The following is a 20,859-nucleotide window of genomic DNA, read 5'->3' on the forward strand; positions in this document are numbered from 1 at the left end:
TGTTATCCCTGAATCTGAGGAATTAGAGCCATTTAAATGCAGTTCCCAACAGTATGGCTTCTGTGCTGTATGCCAAGGCCTTGCACTCCTTTTCCATGCAAAGCTGCTGTGTCTCCATTGAGTAGGGCTTCCCTGGTTCAACAGTTTTCCTGGCAGCATTACACCTTTTTCTTCCCAGTTGTGCCTCTGGATTGTTTGTATCTGTGCATGTATGTATTGATACATTTGTGTGCATGCATATGCATGTGTGTATGGATGCAGGTGTGTGCATGTGTATAGAAATGTATGTGCATGCAAGTGTGTATGGATGCAAGTGTGTGCGTGTATGTATAGATGTATGTGTGTGTGTATATAAATGTATGTGTATACAAGTGTGTATGGATGCAAGCATATGCATAATATATAAATGTGTGCATGTGTATAGATGTCTGTGTGGGCATGTGTATATAAATGTATGTATATACAAGTGTGTATGGATTTAAGCATATGCATGAATATATAGATGTGTGCATGGTGTATATAGATGTCTGTGTGGGCATGTGCGTATAGATGATATTTATGTGTGCCTGTGTGTATAGATGTGTGTGGATACATGTGTGTACATATGTGCATATCCCAGTGTGTGGAGGTCAGAGACCAACCTCAGGTTTGTTCCTCAAGTTCTGTCCACCATTTTTTGAGACAGACACTCTCTGGCCTGGAGCTCACCTAGGAGGCTCGGCTGACCAGCCAGTGAGTTGCAGGGATCTATCTGCCTGTCTCTGCCTCCCCGGAACTGGGATAACAAGCTGCACTAGTACCACATCTAGCTTTTCATGTGGGTTCTGGGGATTGCACTCACTCAGGTCTTCATGCGTGTACAGAAAACACTGCCAAACCGTGCCATCTCAGTCTGCTAAACCAAGTCTCTTCCCTTGTGTCCCAGCGTCATGATGTAGCATGCACAGGAATAATAGCATAGACTGCTTCACACTGTGCCAAGGGCCAGTGTGGCTATTGCCTAATGGTTACAATGAGATTGTAAGGAAGCAGGCATCAACCCAGAGAAAACTGAAATGACCAGAAAGACTACAATCTGCTTGCTTCTTCCCTCCACGCATGAATGCTTTTAAGAGCTCAGCAGAGAGAGAAGAACAGCTGCTTAAATGTGCACTGAACATTTCATCCTCACAGACCTTCTAGGGAGTCACAGCTCAACTAGCAGCTTGGTCAGATGGGAACAGACGGCCAGTTCAGTGTCTTTGGAGGCAATTCAAAGGCTTTAAAAGAGGGTTTTTTTCTCATGGGAAGAGAGTGTTTTTATCGCCAGCATAAGTATTTGAGTTCAGTCAGAAATTGTTTGAGAGCATCCTGAGAATGCACAGGCTGCTGTGCTCTCAGCGCCTCCTCCACATGGCCAGTTCATAGGTTTATGCTCTTTCTAGTTGACAACTACCACAAAGAGCTCCTTCCTGAGCCTGGGGAAGCTGTCAGGGAACTGAATGCCCCCAATTCCTCTCAAGCGCATATACCCCACACAGCTTCCCTCTGGACTAAGAACTCAACTGTAAGTCACTGCCCAGGCAGCAGAGGCCCCTTTGCCTTGGGAGAAATGACCTAGTAGGAGCTAGTATGTCTGCTTCCAAGACTTCTCTGGAGTTGCTGTGGAGTTTCAACCCTTGTGTCTGGTTAGGAAACATCTGTAATTGTCTGATTAGGAAACAACTGGAATGTTCCTTCATTTCTTAGCCACACTTTCAGTTGCATCACCAAATCGAAGGACTTACTTAGATGTTACACTTCTGTGTGTGTGTGTGTGTGTGTGTGTGTGTGTGTGTGTTGGAATTTATGCACATGTGTATACTGCATGTACATGAGAAAGCACATATGTGGAGGCCGGACAACTTCAGATGTCATTCTTAAGGCTCTGCCCCCTTATTTCTTGAGATAGAGTCTCTCATTGACCTGTGGCGATTAACCAGCAAGCCCCTGTCTCTACCTTCCTAGTTATGGGATTGTAAACACATACTACCACATCTGGAATTTTGAATGTGAGTTCTGGGTATTGAATAGGCCTCCATGCTTGCAGGGCAAGCACCGTATCAACTGAGCCATCTCCCTAATACTAGATATTACATTTCTCATGAACATCACCCCAAGAGAATGTGGGGATGGGAGGGGGAATCTATTGAGGGAGTGTCTGGGATGCTGACCTGGAGTAGAGGTATGATCAAGATATGTTGAATATACATATAAAAATGTCAAAAAAATTAGTAAAAGTCAGTATAGAAATAAATCCTCCCTGGCAATGACTGTCCTGCCAGTGCTATTGCAGAACAAGCTCATGTGCCAGCAAGCAGATTAAATGAAGACCAGGAAGCTGGGAGACACTGGAGATAAAGGAATAATAATGGACATGTGAGTGTTTTCCAGATAAATGGCTAAGGTGATGAATGCAGTGTTTTGGCAGCTAATTCTAGATTTCAATTATTATTTAGTTAGGTCTAAGGATATTTTTATTAACTAGGAATTTCATACAATGTATTTTTATCATATTTACTTTCAACTGCTGCCCTTAATTCCTCCCTATAATTCCTGCCCACTCCACCTCCCTATAACTGCAACTTCTTGGCATCTTTTGTTTGTTTGTTGTTATTCAATAACCCACTGATTCTGATTTGTTCTGTCCATGTACTCCTGAATATGGGACCTTCCAATGGAGCATGGTTGACCTACCAGGAGCCATATCCTTGAAGAAATGGATTCTCCTTTGTCAGAAGTCAATAGCTCCTCAGATAGGAATAGGAGCTCATGAGTCCCTTCCTCCACATGCTGGGATGTTGACTGCTTTTCTTGTCCTATGAGCTCATGAGTGAAGAGATCCCGTCATCCAGAAGACAGGGTTTGGGTACTCCCTGACCTCTGACTCCTACACATCTTTCTGCACCCTCTTCCAAGATGCCCCTCTGAGCCTTGGAGAAGGCATGCCGTGCATATCCCAGGAGCAGCTGAGCACTGAACCAGTTTGGCATCTGAACCAGTCATGAGTTTCTGGGTTAGTCATCATCTCTGGTACAAAGAGGCTTCTCTGATGAAATATGAAAGTTACACTAATCTGGGTTTAGGACTGCTCTGTCCCCTGGGTCCTCAGTGACCTCTAGAACCATTGGGAGGAAGGGGACTTCCCATGAACCTGGGCCCTAACCCAGAGTCACAGCTGGTCCCTACCCTTAATCTTTAGCTTCCTCTGAAGCCCCTACATGATATGAACTCCCCAAACATCAATCTATTTTTTTAAATATTTTTATTAATTCTTTGAGAATTTCATACACTGAATTTGGATTGCATCCATCTTCTTCCCCCAATTCTTTTCAGATCCATCCCCATTCCAAACCCACGCAATTTTGTGTCCTTGTTTCTTTTTAAACCCATCCATCCCAGCTAGTGCCACCCATATACTCCCTGTGGTTGTGGGCTCATCTCCTGGTTTCGTTCCACCAACCAAGGGCCACACCCTGTTTCTCCAGCCAGCTATCAATTGCCAATAGCTTCTCGGCATATCTACTTTCTAATTATGGCAAATGACCCCAAGTCACCAATCCTCCTCAGAGAAGCTTCTTCTTGCGGGAGATGGGAATTAACAGAGACCCACAACTGGAGAGCGTGCAGGGAGAGCCTTGGGCGCACTCAGCCCTCAGTGAGATGTCTGTATCATACCCCTCCATGCAAGGCTCAGGCATCTCTACAGAAGAGGGGGCTGCAAGGTTGGAAGAGCAGAGATTGTGAGTGACTCCAAGGAAACAGTGTCTTCCAGTCACAGCAGGACTGGTGCCTGTGAACTCACAGGGACTGCAGCACATACTTGTACAGGTTCAAGCTAGCTGGGGTCCCAGCCCTGGGGGGAGGGGGGGACAGTAGACGTGAGGTCCGCTGAGCCCCTTTGTATCACTGAAGGCGAGGTCCCTTGCTCAGAGGCAGTTGAGCAATACAAAATGAACTCCACAGTTGTTTAGAGGACTTTTGGTTTCGTTTTGATCTGTTTTAGATTTTTTTTTTAAAAAAAAAAATGTTTGTCTTGTTAGTTTTTTGTTTTGAATTCCATTTTGTGTGGGGGTTGTTTTGTTTCTTTAAGAGAGAGAGAACATAAGGTTGGGTGGGTAAGGAGATGAGGAAAACTTGGGAAAAGTTTGGGAAGGAGAAAAACATCAAAATATATTTATTAAAAAGTTTTTAAGAAAAAAATAAAAATGAAAAATAGAAATCAGGTTTCTTAGCGATTGGCTCCTGTCTGAGGAATTTCAATACAGACTGTCCCTGGAGGCAGCTCTTAGAGCTGGCATCGTGAGCGTCACGATGACCCAACACCCTGTCCTAGACTGTCCTCCGGTGCAGCCTCTGACAAAGCTAGGCTGTCCCAAACCCCTGGGGAGCTTCCTTCATGCCGAGCAAGGTTGGGAAGCCCAGACCTTCAGATGCTGTGTGCCCAGGATGATCTCAAGGGCTTCGTGCTGGGTGGTGGAGTCATCTCCTGGGGAAAGGGATCCTGCCATTGGCAGTCAGACCCCACAGGAGAACATCTCACCAGGATTTATATTTAAATTGTATTAATGTTTGAGAATCAGCGTATGGATCATTTTTAATTTAAGTTTAACTCAGAATGTTAGTGTTTACTTATAAACTTGATAATCATATATTAAGACTTTATACTCCAAAACTGAGATAATCTGTGCTATTAGAAATGTCTTGACTGCTCATACCTACGTATGAAAAAACCTGGGTCCCTGGCAAGAGTAGACAGTATCTTAGGTCTTTTTTGAGGCTCTGTAGTCCAAATTGGCCTAGGATTGATTATTTCAGTCAGGTTGGCTTTGAACTGATGGCTGTCCTCCTGCCTCAGCTCCTCTGCTCCACCAGCATCATAGCTCACAATCGTCTGTCACTCCAGTCCAGGAGGATCTAACTCCCTGTTCTGGCCTCCGTAGGCACCAAGCATGCACACGGCACACAGATATTCATGCACGACATGACATTCACACACATAAAATGAAAGTAATAAATCTTTCTAAAACCCAAATAAGTAATTAAATGATACAAAAAGAGTTGTACCATCATTCAAGTATATCCAACTGATTATTTTACATGTATAATGTAAAATATCGTTGATTAAGAAATATTCAAATTTTAGAGAAGTGTGAAAGAGGATGTTTTGAAATTGTAGCCTTTGCTGCTTATGAGGCTTTAAATCCACCAGATTCCCTGCGATAAATGGAAAGAGATATTTAGGCATTAGGGGAAGTTGTTAAATAATTGAAATATGTAGTAATAAGAGTGGCGGGCTGCGTTCCCAGCACCCCGGCTGCCTGCTTGGCTAGCTTATGCCCGAAATAACAACACACAAACTGTATTCATTTAAACACTGCTTGGCCCATTTCTATCTAGCCTCTTCTAGGCTAACTCTCGCACCTGGACTAGCCCATTTCTTATCATCTGTGTAGCACCAGTCTTACCGGGAAGATTCTAGCCTATGTCCATCCTGGGTCGGAGCTTCATCGCATGCATCTTCCCGGGAGCGGGGAGCATGGCGTCTCTCTGAGGCGTCTGCTCCCGAGAGGAGAGCTGTGGAGTCTGAGCTCACTTCCTCTTCCTCCCAGCATTCTGTTCTGTTTACTCCACCTACCTATGTTCTAACCAATAAAATGGGCCAAGGCAGTTCCTTTATTAGCCAATGACCTTCCTCCATCAGAAATATTTAAGGCAACACCCCTGTGCCTAGCGTGTACTGTGTAACAAACCTGCAAGCGTTACACTGTAAAGAAGTTGGGCGTAAAACTTTCATGCTTTCCAAAGTGATAAAGACCTGAAATGAATTGGAGGTTAACAGATTAAGGAAGAACTGGGTACATGAATATGTAATTTTAATAAGTGGTGTATTGGACCAATGAGGCTGCTCAAGTGGATAAAGATACTTGCAGCCAAGCCTGATGATCTGAGTTCGATTCCCAGAACCTACGTGTGGAATCAACTCATGAAAGATGCTCTCTGAACACCACAAACACATGCACAATCACGCAAAATCAATAAATGAATGTCATTTTTAAAATTAAAAACAAGGAAGTAGACTATTCACATTTTAGGTAGCCCTTTTGTGTCCCAAAACGTCCCCCAAGTTCATCTTGTGCCAAAGAAAGAGACTCGTTGAATGTATATCCTTTACAAAAAAAAAAAAATTATGAAACTCTAGGTTAATTTATAAAGCTAGTAGTAGTGAAAAACAAGAAACAAAATAATACAACCATGATGTGCAGCAGATGGAGCAAAAATCTCGCGTTAAAAATCACCCTAGATAATATGTTACTTTTCAGACACACACTCATTGAATGTTCCAAAGATGAAGATGGGTACCTACTTTCATTTAGTAGGAAGGAACATGGGTCAGGGAAGTGGTTTTCTGAAGGATGCTTGCTTACCAGCAAGTTTTTTTTTTAATTTATTTGTTTATTAAAGATTTCTGCCTCCTCCCCGCCACCGCCTCCCATTTCCCTCCCCCTCCCCTGATCAAGTCCCCCTCTCTCATCAGCCCGAAGAGAAATCAGGGTTCCCTGCCCTGTGGGAAGTCCAAGGACCACCCACCTCCATCCAGGTCTAGTAAGGTGAGCATCCAAACTGCCTAGGCTCCCACAAAGCCAGTACGTGCAGTAGGATCAAAAACCCATTGCCATTGTTCTTGAGTTCTCAGTAGTCCTCATTGTCCGCTATGTTCAGCAAGTCCGGTTTTATCCCATGCTTTTTCAGACCCCACTTACCAGCAAGTTTGAATCCCAACTAAGGGACACTTAGAGGTCACTTTCCACTCCCTGTGACAGTGTTTGTTACCCCGCAGCAACTTGCTCACAAATGAGGGCTTTCCCCGCCTTGCCCGTGCAGAGATTCTACCTGCTGAGCTTGCTGCTTGAGCAGCAGCACCCTGGCTGACGCTGGTAAGCGGGCTGTGACTGTGTCCGTGTGTGTCCCCCTTTGCCTGGCATTCTCTGGTGAAAGCTGTGTCCCTCATATCACATATATATTCAAAACCCCCCTTAAATCCTCTACAGAAGAGGGTGAGTGGAGGATCCCAGATCCCCGCTCAGGGACACACACGTGGGCAGTTTGTCCCTCTCTTCCTGCTTCGCCACAGATAGGTGGTTCTAGGCTTAGTGAAGCCCCCTGCCTCCTGCAAGACTGAAGATGGATGCTCTCGGCAGAAGCGGCTAGTTGGCTGAGTTCTCCCTGTTGCCCAGCGACTGCTTTCTGCTCTGCCCGGAGCCCACGGCAGTTCTCAGTCCTCAGCTCACACCTGCCCATCGGCTGATTTCAGCTTAGAGAACCCAAGTGGGCTTTTTTTTTTTTAATTTTTTTTTTTTATTTTTTCCAAGTGGGCTTTTGTGAGTAGCAAAGCAGCACTACAATAAGAAGAAAATCTGTGTTTTAAAAGGAGCGTGATATATTCCAGAAATAAATAGGTGTCCCCGATTATGCCTGACTTTTATCATCATGTTGAGTGGTCAAAGACTGATTCCTTTTCTTTTCTTCTTTTCTCCGGACAGAAATCACTGCCATCCAAACAGGGCCAATGCCAATCTGTCCCAAACATTAATAATGGAGAAACTATTTGTAAATGAGCGTGGGCATACATTTCATAGATTATGGGCGGGAGTGAGGATGCCATGGTGTGTGCGCAGGTTAAAACCCTTCCACCCGGGCACAGGGCTTTCAGAAGAGAAACACCTCGTGCCTCTTGTTCAGCAGGCTGGCCGGTGATTACAGCGAGAGCCTGGCCCTCTTGAAGCTTAGTTTTCTTCTTCCTTTCTTTGAGCATAAAGCAAAAGGAGGTTTCTCTGAGAGTCCTAATAGAAGCTTTTGAATGATCTGCCGAGGTAGCAGTGGGGTGAATGGACTCCATCAAGATTGGCCCGAAGTATGAAATAATTATCGAAAGGATTCCATTAGAGACGAAAGCTACCTAGACGGGCAGACAGAAAGGCCAACCCTTTCCTGCTCTTGACTTATTCTGATGGATGGTCTGAATTGAAATGACTCGAGTGTATCACGAATCCTCAAAGAAAAATATTGAACATGGAGGCATATAAGCAAACCCTGGAAAAATAGACCCTTTAGTTAAAGCCTGGAACAAAAAGTGTATTTTCTTACTTTTCCGTTTGAACTCACAGGAGTGGAGGCTAAATGGAGTATCTTCTCATCAAGTAAAAATTAGTTTGAATAAAGTAGTGAAGATTGCTCGCTCCATGTACAATGTGATCGCAAGCTGAGCAAAAAGAAAATCTACAGGTGCCAGGGTTTGTACCTTAAAGCATGGCAGCGTATCCCTTCCCTTGCAGGTGACTGTCGGGAAACCCTGCCCTTTCTCTGAAGAACGCGTGAGTGTGCTTCCCCCACCTGGAGTTCTGGAAGCCTGTTTTGCATTGCACACTCAAGTTGTCATATGTAAAACCCACACACATCTGTCCACATTCATATACTTACACAGATGTGTTCCTGACTAGCCAGGGGAATGAGGGTCAATCTCTGCGGTTACCTAGAATTCCCGGTAATTTTGGAAGAAGCAACAGAAGCATCTACTTCTGGTTCCTCCAGAGCCCTCCATTGATACTGGGTGCAATTGTGGGTGTCAAATCAAAAATTAAGTGGTCTGTTATGAAGAGAAAATTGCTTAGTAAGCAAACGTACTGTATCGTCTGAACCGAGGGCTGGTTGGATGCAAGGGTACCAAGACTAAAGCGAATTGAGTGAGGCAAGTGTGCTGCCCTCGAAGTTCATACTAGATGATCCCCGAAAAGCAAGCGGCCAGCAATGTGGAAGTGGAAAAAATGGCTGATTTTAAAATCTCAAACGCAACACAGAGATGGATAAAACATTTTGTATTATTTAATGCTCACACCAAACTTGCAATTTAACAGTAAAAAACTAGACCATTAAAATATTGGGTGACAATACAAACAAGTGTTACGAAACTATGAGAAACCTGGAGTCTGTGCAGAGTGTCTGCAGCTAAGAATCCCGTCGTCGGTGTGAGGGATAAAGAACAATCTGAATTCAAGACCCAGAAAGCTCTGCGTATGCCTTATTATGGTTTCCATTGTATTTCCTTGCAACCCACAGACATGTTAACTTATTATTAAACATATTGTATTTGGATCAATAGCAAGGTAGTGGTTAAATGTAAATTACAATTTAAGATCGGCTAAATAAAAATACATGTCCATTTAAACCTTCCCCATGTGCAGATATAAACATTTGGTGGTATTAGATTTACATTAAAGCCGTTGAAATATCACATACATTAGTATAGAAAATGGGAGTGGAAGGCTTGTTATTATGGCTTTCTTGCATGGAAGTCTCTAGAAGTATCATGCCGATTGGTAGCTGGAAATATGTACAGCATTTTCCATGGGGTATGCAGTTGCTTCTTAATTCTATACAGTAGAATTTTATAATAGTCACAGATTCAATGCCTCAGTAGCTAGGAAAAACAAAATTGTCTCCCGGCGATTTTGGGAAGGTAAATCAAGACAGTATGATCATGGCCCTCTGCAGATTTTAAGTTTCCCATGAATGAGTGACCCAGCCTAGCCATCCAGCAGATTTCTTTCATCAGAGGCCATGAACGGAGAAAAGTCAAGCTTATCTTATCAGTTAACTTTGGGGTATAATAGTGTAATCCTTTTGTTATACACATTACATATTATATATTGCATACTATATACATTATATATTATATATGTGTGTGTCATATGTATATATGTGCATTTTACTTCACATAATGAGAAAAAGAGAAAGCATTCAGTTTGTGGTGAAGGAAACACTGTTTACTACTTTGAGGGTGAACCGTGTATAATGGTGACATGTTACTGTGTTCATTTGCCATTAGCAGCCAAATGGCCAGTTCCACTTCAGGACCTATTGGACAGAAGCCACCTTCCCACTCAATTGCTTCTGTGATGTGGTTCAAAGACAGCAGATGAAGGGAGGGTGGTTCCCTGTAGTTCAAAAGGAGAAGAATAAGCAAACGAAGTGCTTTGACCTGTGTTTGCAGAGCATTAGAAAAGAACGGTATGTCTTGTTTTTTGTTGGTTTCCAGAGTCTCTCTGTGTAGCCCTAGCTGTCCTGGAACTCACTGTCCTGGACCAGACTGGCACTGAACTTAAGATCCTCCTACCTCGGCCTCCCAAGTGTGGGAATTGAAGATATGGGCTACCATGTCCTGCTGTTTCTTATATAGTAATTAAACAGTTTAAATCTAGCATTGCCTAAGATGTTTCAGGTTTGGCGACCAGAATGGGTCCTGGAGCTTGAGTGAAGAGCTTTTCTGGGGAAACAGGTCCATTGTAGGCCTCAGCATGCAGACCAGCCTGAAGCAGTGCTGGAGCTGGATAACACATCGCCCAGTACAAGTTCTCATCAACGCGTGTATTTGCAAACGAGTCTCCCTTTATCAGGGAAAGAGAGGACCTGCTTTACCGAAGAGTTTGTTTTCTTCTGGTCACACCCCTGGCCTTTGCTTTGGCTGTGTTTTGCTCCCATTCACATTGATCTAATAATTACTCCTATTTCAATTTTCCATGCTAAGAATGATTTTGAGTTCCTCCAAAATCAACCTGTCTGTCAAAGGATTTTGGTTGTGTCTACGTAAACTTCAATGACAGTTAACAACACACGTTTTTCACTCCTCAGCTTTTGCTTGAAGCGAATGAAAAAAAAATCAGTTGATCCTCATCCTTCCATCTTTGAGGGAACTATCACATCACAAGTGCCCAGCTGTGTGTTGAAGGAAGCAGCCTTATTTGTAACTACTAGGCACTAAAATCCTTTTTTGTGTCTGTGAAGATACAAATTAAGTGTCAACATGAAAATCATTTGAAATTTGATTTTTAAAGGTACATTTTGGATTAATAAAATTTCCTAGGTTAAAATTTCAAAAGGAGACAGGCAGTGGTGGCGCACGCCTTTAATCCCAGCACTCGGGAGGCAGAGGCAGGCAGATCTCTGTGAGTTCGAGGCCAGCCTGGTCTACAAGAGCTAGTTCCAGGACAGGCTGCAAAGCTACAGAGAAACCCTGTCTTGAAAAAAACAAAAACAAACGAAATGCAAAAGTGTGTAGACTAGCATGGGTAACTTCTTTACTGCTCTCTGACACTCAGGTATCTTAGAGAATTACAAAACTTAGCCTTAATGATGGTAGGAAACTTACTACATGCTGGGACACAGTAGATCCAAAGTTTTGAGGATCCAGGCCATATGTGTAGCTCATACAAAGTTTGTAGGATGGCAAAGAAGGAAAACATGCAGAAGTAAATGAATTGCAAAGAGGTTGCCATCATAAAACATGAGCCAGGTCAGAGCATCCCAGGCGTGGGAACTGGACATGGCTTTCTCCCTAGATTATCTCTACCCTAGGAGGGCTTAGCCCCATGGAAGCAGGGACCTTGGGAATCTTCTGGAACCTCCTTATGCCGGTGGGGCTCACAAGAAGTGTTTGGTAAATGAACAACAAATGCCCTCCCCATAAGACAGCACCGCCTCCCCATGGAAGATTCCCTTCCTGCCAGCGACTCGGGTCTCTGACATCCAGTGCCAGTCATGTTTAAAACATGCTATACCACTAAACTAGCTTCCTACTTGGTTACATTTAAGCCACAAGCTAATGCTTTCTCCTCTTTGTGTGTCCATTTTTGCATTTTGCAAGTCATGTATTTCAGAGTTAAGATCGAAAATGCTTTCTGAATGCGTGACGCATGTGTGATGTAACTAGAAACACAGGAAGTTTTCAAAATAGAGACAAGAAATTCCACGAGTTTCCTTTGTGTGTCATTTGGCTTCAAGGATACAAGTACGACTGAATCATCAATCATGCGTGCTCATAGCTAAAGGGCTTGAGATTTCCAATAAAAGGCACAGACATTAGTATTATATGTGACCCTCCAAAAAGCCCAGCGTGTACGTATTAGGAGCTTTAAAGGGCAAGATGAGGTGCTGTCTGCAGGTCATGGAAAAGGAACAGGGACGTGCTCAAAGGCAGGAGATGCATTTGTGGCTCTGTGTAAAACAAAAGAAGACCAGAGGAAATACATCCTCCACCCACCTGCCGATAATGCGTTCAAACCATTCCCTGGATCTCTTCTTCATGACTGTATTGGTATAATATACTTGCTAACTTTTTAAAAAACATTACGAAAACTACCCACTTGGTATTGTGTTCATATTGAAGAAAGCGAAGAGAATTTTGCAAGGAGAAAAGTGAAAAATACGAAAAGCTGGTGGTTTTAAATAGTATATTATTTACGTGAAAATATGTAGACAATATTTTTTAAAAAATTTTAGATAATATGTAATAACAAAGCGGCATTCGTGTTTAATATACATTCTCTGTGTTATAAGATGTGGGCATTAAATAGTGTAGTGTACTGCGCTGACAGTTCTAATATATTGATATGAAATAAAAATAATTGTGTTACCTTCATCCAGATAAAAGAGACATTGTTAATGGAAACTTAGAGAAGTTTGGGTAATTTGAGTAATTACAATAACCACTGTTGTTGCTATTTGTATCTATTTGAAAAGCATGTGTATATATTAATTTAACTATGGAAATTTCATATATAATTATCCACAGAAAATCCAAAAGAATGCACCTACAAATATGGTTATTAAAACCTCAGGATAATGTTTATGCAACATTGTATTCTTAGAAATTCACATTTTAGGAAGTATTCAAGAACTGTTCAGTGGTGCTCTCCTGTGGAATGTTCCCTAGTTTGGGGGATATTTTCATTATTAAGTAAATGAATTAAAATCTAAATCTTACTTGCACGTGAACCTCAGGAAAGTGGTCAGGTTCTGTAAATTCTGTGGGAACTTCAGCCACTGTGCCCTTTAGAATATCCTGCTCATGGTTAGAAGATTTCCCTGAAGTAGCATCAGACTGAGCTTATTAATAAATTATACATTGTTGAAATTTGAAGTTAAGAAGTTCACCAGTTCTAGCAGAAACAATTTTTTAAGAGAAAAAGAAAAAAGAAGAAATAAATACACACCAACGTAACATCAAAGTGAGCGCCCACGTTGCAGAGTTTAGCATTTTAAAACATTCAGATTTGGTTTATTATATCGGTTTTGTGGTTTGCTCGTCAGCCAGCATAGCACACAAAATTACAGACATAATATGCGGTGTCTAACCTAATACTGTAGAAATCACTGTCTGGTGACAGATAACCCAAAAAAGAACAGCACAAGGCCCAACTTCTGGCTACAAAACAAAAGTAAGTGTGCCTTGCGCGGCCAAGTTTGAAGCCCTCCCCTGCGTATGAGCCATGTATTTTGCATCTTTTGGGTGATTTTTTTTCTAAGTGTCTTTCAGTTTTAACAATCTGGGTTCAGCTTCCTAAGAAAGATGCCTGTTTCACTCGTTGCGTCTAAGAGGCTGGAGAGTATGTTTAAACAGATATAGTTTTTTTGTCTAACCTTGTCTGGAAGATATAGGAAAACTAATCTGCCTTATTTACATATGGCACAATCTATCCAGTATTCAAGGGTCTGTCAGAAACAGGAACCTTGTGCATTTCCATGGTAACCGATGGCATGCTGACAGTATCTGGCTTGTTGCAGCTTCGTCTAGGCAGGCCGGCAATTAATCAGCCATCTACATGCACAAAATTCTTTGTGAGTGAATGGCAGTGCCTCTGTATGCTGTCTGTGCTTTTACAATTCCGTATTCCTGCCGGGCAAAGTACTTTTTTGTCTCTTCTATTCATTTTCCATAGCTCGCCAAAACGCACTAGAAAAGAGAGTGGGGGCTGGGAGAGGAAACACATCTACCTGTAATTTCAAAAATGACATTATTTCTTGCCAGCCTCAAATATGCCAGGGTATATTCCTTCCCTTTTATTCTGCACCTCATAGAGAGTTTTCTTTTTATCTTTTTTCCCCCTGGGCTTTCTTAGGTTGTGCCTGATGGCCCTGTGTCTTGAGGGCCTTCATTGTCAGTGGAAGTAGGACACACCTACCAGAGCAGGTATGTGCACGAACCATGGCGGGCCTGTGTTAGGCAGCTGGGGGCTTTTTATATCCCGCCTCTGCTTCTGTCCTCTGAGCTATGTGGCATTGCCGGTACTCCCATTTTGCAGACTGAGGTGCAGATAAATTGAACTATTGTTGGATTTGCATGGTGAGCTTGGTCTGAAGGCACCAGGCTGCCAGCCATGGACCCAACACACAGTCTTGTTCTGCTTTGTGTGCAGTGATTCGAGGTGTAGGAATCAGTACGGCTTCATGCCTTCATCCAGATGTTTTCTGCATCAGAAATAAGGCTCGGGTGTCTGTGCATTCAGAGGCTTTCATTATCTAGAATCTGGTGTGAGAGTGGAGCACACCCCAGCAGTAGGTGACTAGCAGACAAGTGGGTTTGGATTTTGCTGGGGACTCTAACCAGGTCATGTCCAGGAAGACATTCTGCTTTTTGTCACTGGGAGATGAAGACAAAGATTTAGTTACCTTGAAGGGGTCCACCCAGCATAGAGATTCTGCAATTCTCCATTTTATTTTCAGGAGCATTACCTGGGATAGTCAAAAATAATAAGCAAAAATCAGTATCTATAATTGGTTCAGTCATTTGTCCCTGAGGGTGGACTGAAATTAGCAGATTTCCTTTTTGAAAGGGGAAGAAGCAAGCTTTGGCTTCTGTGTGGCTGACACATCTCGACAGGTCAAAATTCCCTGAAGTCAGATTTGGACAGTGTCCTTTCCACACACCATATTCAAAGGTCTAACATGTTCACCCTCGGTTTTCAACTCAAACAAGTTATCTGCAGAAGAGTAGCTCATGGCCTGGTGTGTGAGCTTATGTATGCTTTCACAGGTGAGTTTTCATGTTAAAGAGCAACAGGCTACACACATGTGTTTACAGTGGAGAAAACAGAAGCGGAGATGCATATTGTTTCCACCTGGTCATTTTATTAGTTAGGAGCATGAGTTTGCAAATACGCTTGTATTCGACTGCCTTTGTGATACGTTCTTAACCCTGTGCTGAATTTACTGTTCAGGGACGAGTTCCGCATCACACATTTTCTTTTGAAGTTCACAATTCCTCTGTGAGGCAGAGACTCAGCTTGAGCAGGAACCCTATATAGCAGGATGGAAAGGCTCCTTCCTGCGGACATCTCACCGCTCCAACCTTTGTCAGGTGCTCAGGGGATGACAATGCTTTGACAGCCACATTCCAGTTGACAAAAGATGCATCTCATAAAAGTTTTAATTTATAAGATGGCTTATTATAAGGTCCTACTAATGGTTGATTTCCATTGGCAAACTTTAGATATGTGTGCTTGTCAAATGTAAGTAAATATGAGATTATTGATACATGACCATTTTCTTAAAAATCTTAAATAACCTTAAAGAATAACCCGAAAACCACTCAATATACATCATAACCCACTTTAAAACATCCTGTTTCTTATAGAATTTTCATGAGTGTATTCCAAGTTATAATAATTCTGTTCTTATAAGGAAGCCCTTTTTTTCTCCCCCAGTTAATTTTTTTCTTGTTTCTACAGGAAGTATATCTGTTTCAGCACATTAATCTGATAGTATGTAGTCACTGCAATTTTGTTTACAGTATTAGAAAAATCAGCCTGAACCTTCTCTACCCAGACCGAGTGCCCTGCATTCTCTTCTCCTCCGGTCTCCTCACCTGTCTTCTCTGTGTGGCCTTGGGCATCTTTTGTTAAAATGAGAGCTTTCATTGCACCATCCACGAGTCATTCAAACAAGTATTTACTTCCCTCTTGGGGGGGGGGGCTGATGATGCCACCTCCTGACAATAATCCAGGTTGTGGATACCTTCCCCGTGATGGAAGTTTTCTGTTTTGGTATCTAATTTTAGTATGAAAACATTTTAATGCAAATATTAATGGACTGTTTTCACGTATAACTCTGTATCGCTTACTTTTCTCATTCCCAAGACTGTATAGTAAAAACAACTGTATTTAGTTCAGAGCTCTGGTTTAGGGAAATAAAATGTGTAATTTCCGTATTCAACAATGGCTTTAAAAGTATCAGAAGTCTCAAGTGGTGAAATTCAGCGAAGAGACAGTGGAAACGGGGCAGGGGTGGGGAGAAGGAGAAGGAGGGGTGCCTGCATAATGGGAGGGCTCCTCCCAGGGGACGGCGGATGCGCCTCAGAACAGAGGGAGTAGCATGCAACACCTGTGAGCTCCCTGGAAATCATTAAAATAAATACCTCCCATGAGCTGGCGTGTGGCAGGAAAATTAGATTTCAATAAAGGTCTGATATTAAAATGAAATCTAATATTAAAGCTTAGAATGTTTCATGCCTAAGCCCCTCATGAGGCCCTGATGAGACTGATCTCATTTGCAGGTTGTGGGAAAATGAGGGTCTGCGGTCGACTTCCCAGCCGTGTGAGTCCACTTAGCACTGCCGAACGGGGCGCCCACAAAGACTGAGGTGGTAAATTTTGTGTTGTGTGGGTGTTGATCACAATCAAAAATAGCAAACAGCAGCATGGACGCTGGCGCCATGCAGGACGGATGTCGGTGCCGTTCGCGTGAGTCCTGTTCTAGTCATTGTCCCTCGTGCTGTGAGTTGTCCCACAGTCCTTCATGCAAGGCCACAGTCGATAGAGTAGGGAAACGCCGAGTTAGTAGAACTTGTGTTCAATCACCATATTCAGCCACTTTTGACCTATGAAAGCGGCAATTTTGTACGATTCAAACCAGCACTTAGAAAGACATTATAACTACAGTGCAACCTGCCACTTGATTTTAGCTACTCCAGAGTTCAGAGCAAAGCACACTTACCTGGGGTTTTGCTTTTATTTTTGTTTTGTGTGTGTGTGCATGTAGTACATGTATGTGTGCATTTGTGTGGGTGTGGGGTATGATACACATGTGATATGCATGTCTTAGATGTTGTGAGTCAGAAACTGTATACCTTGTTTTTTTGAGACAAGCTCTCTGTGGGACTTGGTGCTTATTGTTTGGGACAGGCTGGTTGGCTTTGGTCATCTTCCTCATAAATGTGAGAAAACTGGGTCAGCTTCCAAAGACCAGCACAGTGCCTTCGACAGCAGAATCAGAAAAATTATCCCATCCCTCGCAGAGTGAGTTCTTTCTACACAGTACATGAGTGTGTTCCTGCCTGGCCCTGAGAAGACCTGAGCTATTCTGTGTAAGATTTGTGGTTGTGGGGATGGTGTCTGTCCTCCTTGCTAGAGTCTAAGTTCCCTGAGAGCAAGGATACCATTGTGTAGCTGGCATGTAGCTCCTGTTCTACATACATATGACATGTGCCAAAGGAGTCCTACAGGGAGGTCAGGGAAACTTTCAGGAGTAACAAGGAGATATGCTTAAAGGGTGGCTGTGTTTTGATTTAAAGATATGAAAGATACATGTTTCTCACATGGCTATTGTCCTGACACTTTCTCATGTTCTAATCCTTTGAAAGCTATGTTCTCTTAATAGCGGGTGTCTTCTCAATGGCCAATGACATGTTTTTTAAATTAGTATTCAATAGATCTCCTTAAGCCTAAAGCCAGTCTAGGAAAACGGAAGTTGTACCCATGTGAAAAAAGGACAGGGGGGACTGGTGACTCCTTTCCCTGTGTAAAGAGTTAAACATCATTACAATAACTATTGGCTAGAGAGACACTCATGGCGATGGAACAGCCAAAGAGGATCTCGGTGAGAGAAAAGGAGGCCTGTTTCCATTCATCTTCAAAGCAATTGATAATGCAGTGAACTTACATACAGATAGTAGACAGAAGGCTGGGTCCTGTGTAATGAACCTTGGTGCTAAATGGACTTGGGCATTAACCTCAGCTCTGCCACCACTGACTGGTAACTTAAGACAAATCAGTTAAGCTGACAACGCTGTGGTGTGATGAAGCAACAGCCATCCATAGGGTATTTGTAACGGATAAGACTCCTGCAGACTCTAAAAGCCTGATGGCCATTCTTTGTTTGCTTCATCCACGTTAACTCTTGAGTTTTGTTCCTTTGCAGGAAGACACCTGGTCCTTGGGTTCATGCGCCAGATCTGGGCATCTCCACATCTGGAAGGAGATGTTTAAATAGAATAGTAACAACTGAGGGAATGTCACAGCAATACAGCATTTGGTTAGCCTGTAGAATCAAGCCTTGGGTGTTGAGGCTAGTATCTCAACTTCTGTAAAATGCTTAAAACGATCTATTCACTTCCTATGCCCCTGCTCTTTCCCCACATTGACCAAGGACTCAGGAACTGACCAATGGCCCAGATGCAGAGTGCCTTAGTTCAAAGTCTGCTTGAAGAGGCTGCTGAGCCAGCCTCGGTGACTGGAGAAGTCTTCACCGTGGAGCAGGCAGCTGAAGGAATGAGAAAGCAAGCAATGGGTAATTAGGTGCCTGGAACCAGCATAACCCAGGCTCTTCCAATTAGGGAGAACTCTGCTGGAGCCCCCATTCTGCTGCTCACCAGCCTGGTGGTCTGAGCAGCCCCTATCTCTCAACTCCCCAACCCCCTTGAATAGTTCTGGCCTAAATTAAGCACGTATTGTTTGTGGAGCAAATGCTACAGAGAGAGATCTCCGTTATTGGCTGCGTTTTCTTGTGCTGTCCTCCCTTGAAACTGTGGGTGCATAGTTCTTAAAAAGTTCAGTTGTCCCCCATCATCAGCCAGGATATGTGAGCGCCTATCATCCAAATGCCTGGAAGACTGGCTCACAATCTGTCACCTTCACGGTTCCCTCCACAGCTTCATCTAGCCCCTGTCGGGTAATCTAGAAAAGCACGACTTTTACAGTTTGTTCCCTGGTTGGATGATGAATGAGATGGGTTAAATCATTTAATTCTCTCAATGGCGCCCAAATGTTGATGAATGAACGAATGAATGAAAAGGGCGTCTGACAAATTGTTTGTTGACGTTAAGGCTTATTTCTCATGTGGGTTTGATCGCTCCCCCCACCTCACTCATTGTCCAGCGCACAGAGATAACTATTGCAACGAGTGCTCAACAAATGCTCATTGATGCTGCCTGGTACCCTACCCGGGAATGAGAAGCTGCACATGATGCTGTCAGATGGGATGCCTTGTGTGGTCATGAAGCTGCGCTCTGCCTGTATCCTTCCTCCGTCCACAGCAAGGCTCCTCCTGGCCTCCCACTTTGCCCCACAGCCACACCATCGTTGTGAGAGCTGAGATCCATGACGGAATCTTCCTTGATACCAGCTTTAAACGAGCCATCCAATACCAAACGTGGACGTCTTGAATGTCACACAAAAATGAACTTTGAACAACGCAATTTATCTGACATAGATTTTTTTTAAAGTTGTACAAAATTGGAAATATATCTTTGTATGGTTCAAGCGGAGGCTGAATGTGTGCACACAGAAACCCCCACCCATGTCACCTCTGGTATTCTTCTCTCCAGGAACAAGTTCCTTCCTAGACCTCATGCTATTTATGTCCACTCATAGTCAGTACCTGGAACATAGTGACAGCTAATAATTGAACAACGATGGGTGGGTGGGTGGATACATGGATGGATGGATGGATGGATGGATGGATGGATGGAAGGATGGATGGATGGATGGACGGACTAGCAGAATGCACAGACTGGCACCAAAGGGACCATGCTACAGTGGGATACTGCGGCCAGAGATTGCATCGCTCTGGGCATCCATTTCTGAGTGTCTCATGGTCTCTGTTGGTCCTATCCTGCTTAGCATGGAATACCTCAACACCCACACCTGACCTACAACTAGGTTTTGTGAGGAATGAGTGGCAGGGCCTATGAACAGTCATCCCCAAATTGTCAAGAACTTCACTGTCTGTTTGGGGAGGCTCTTGTCAAGGGGGGAACCACTGAGAATCTGAGGTGCCACTATTGGGGTCACTGAGAATCTGAGGTGACACAGCTTAAGCCTCTGAGAACCTGAGGTACCATAATTGGGACCATCGAGAACCTCAGGTGCCACAACTGGGGTCACTGAGAACCTGAGGTACCACCACTGGGAAGAAAGGCTGGTTCTTTGGGGGAGGGTTGTTTGATTTGTTTTGGGGTTATTTGTTTGTTTGGTTTGGATTTGGTTTTGTATGGGTTTTTTTTTTTATTTTTGGTTGTTTTGGTTGTTTGGGTTTTTTTTTGTGTTCTTTGGAGGTTTTTGTTTTGTCTTTTTTTTTTTTTTTTTTTTTGTCTGAGACAGGATTTCTTTGTTATGTTCTGGCTATCCTAGAACTCACTCTGTATACCAGGCTAGCTTCAGACTCAGAGATCTGCCTGCCTCTGCCTCCTGAGTCCTGAAAACAGCATCAAAACTGGCTAAGGCGCTGATTCTTAGTATCTACCAAGTGAACCCACCTTTAAGACCAGAGCCAATGGAAAACGTTTAAATGTCTGAAATTGATCGGTTGTTTGTTTATTAAGATATGCTATACATGCCAAACACACACTCGAGTTCAAGACTTGGCTAGAAAAAGTATAGTAACTCATTATATTTTATTCTGATTACATATTAAAATTACATATATGGGCCAGATGTGGTGGTGCACACCTTTAATCCTGGCACTAGGGAAGAAGGGGCAGGTGGATCTCTGAGTTTGAGGACAGCCTGGTTCTCTGAATCCCAGACTCCGTGTACATTCTACTAAAAGGTCTCATTTGAATTCACAATATCAAGCCTTAAAACATGGTCCTAACCATCGAGTTAATCTACCCCATTCCTTTTTTTTCTTTAATTTATTTATTTATTAAGGATTTCTGCCTCCTCCCCGCCACCACCTCCCATTTCCCTCCCCCTCCCCCAATCAAGTCCCTCTCCCTCATCAGCTCGAACT

The sequence above is a fragment of the Microtus oregoni genome, unplaced genomic scaffold (assembly GCF_018167655.1).
Source record: "Microtus oregoni isolate MIOR12 unplaced genomic scaffold, Mior012 000010F_ref0000083, whole genome shotgun sequence".
NCBI classification, from domain to species: domain Eukaryota; kingdom Metazoa; phylum Chordata; class Mammalia; order Rodentia; family Cricetidae; genus Microtus; species Microtus oregoni.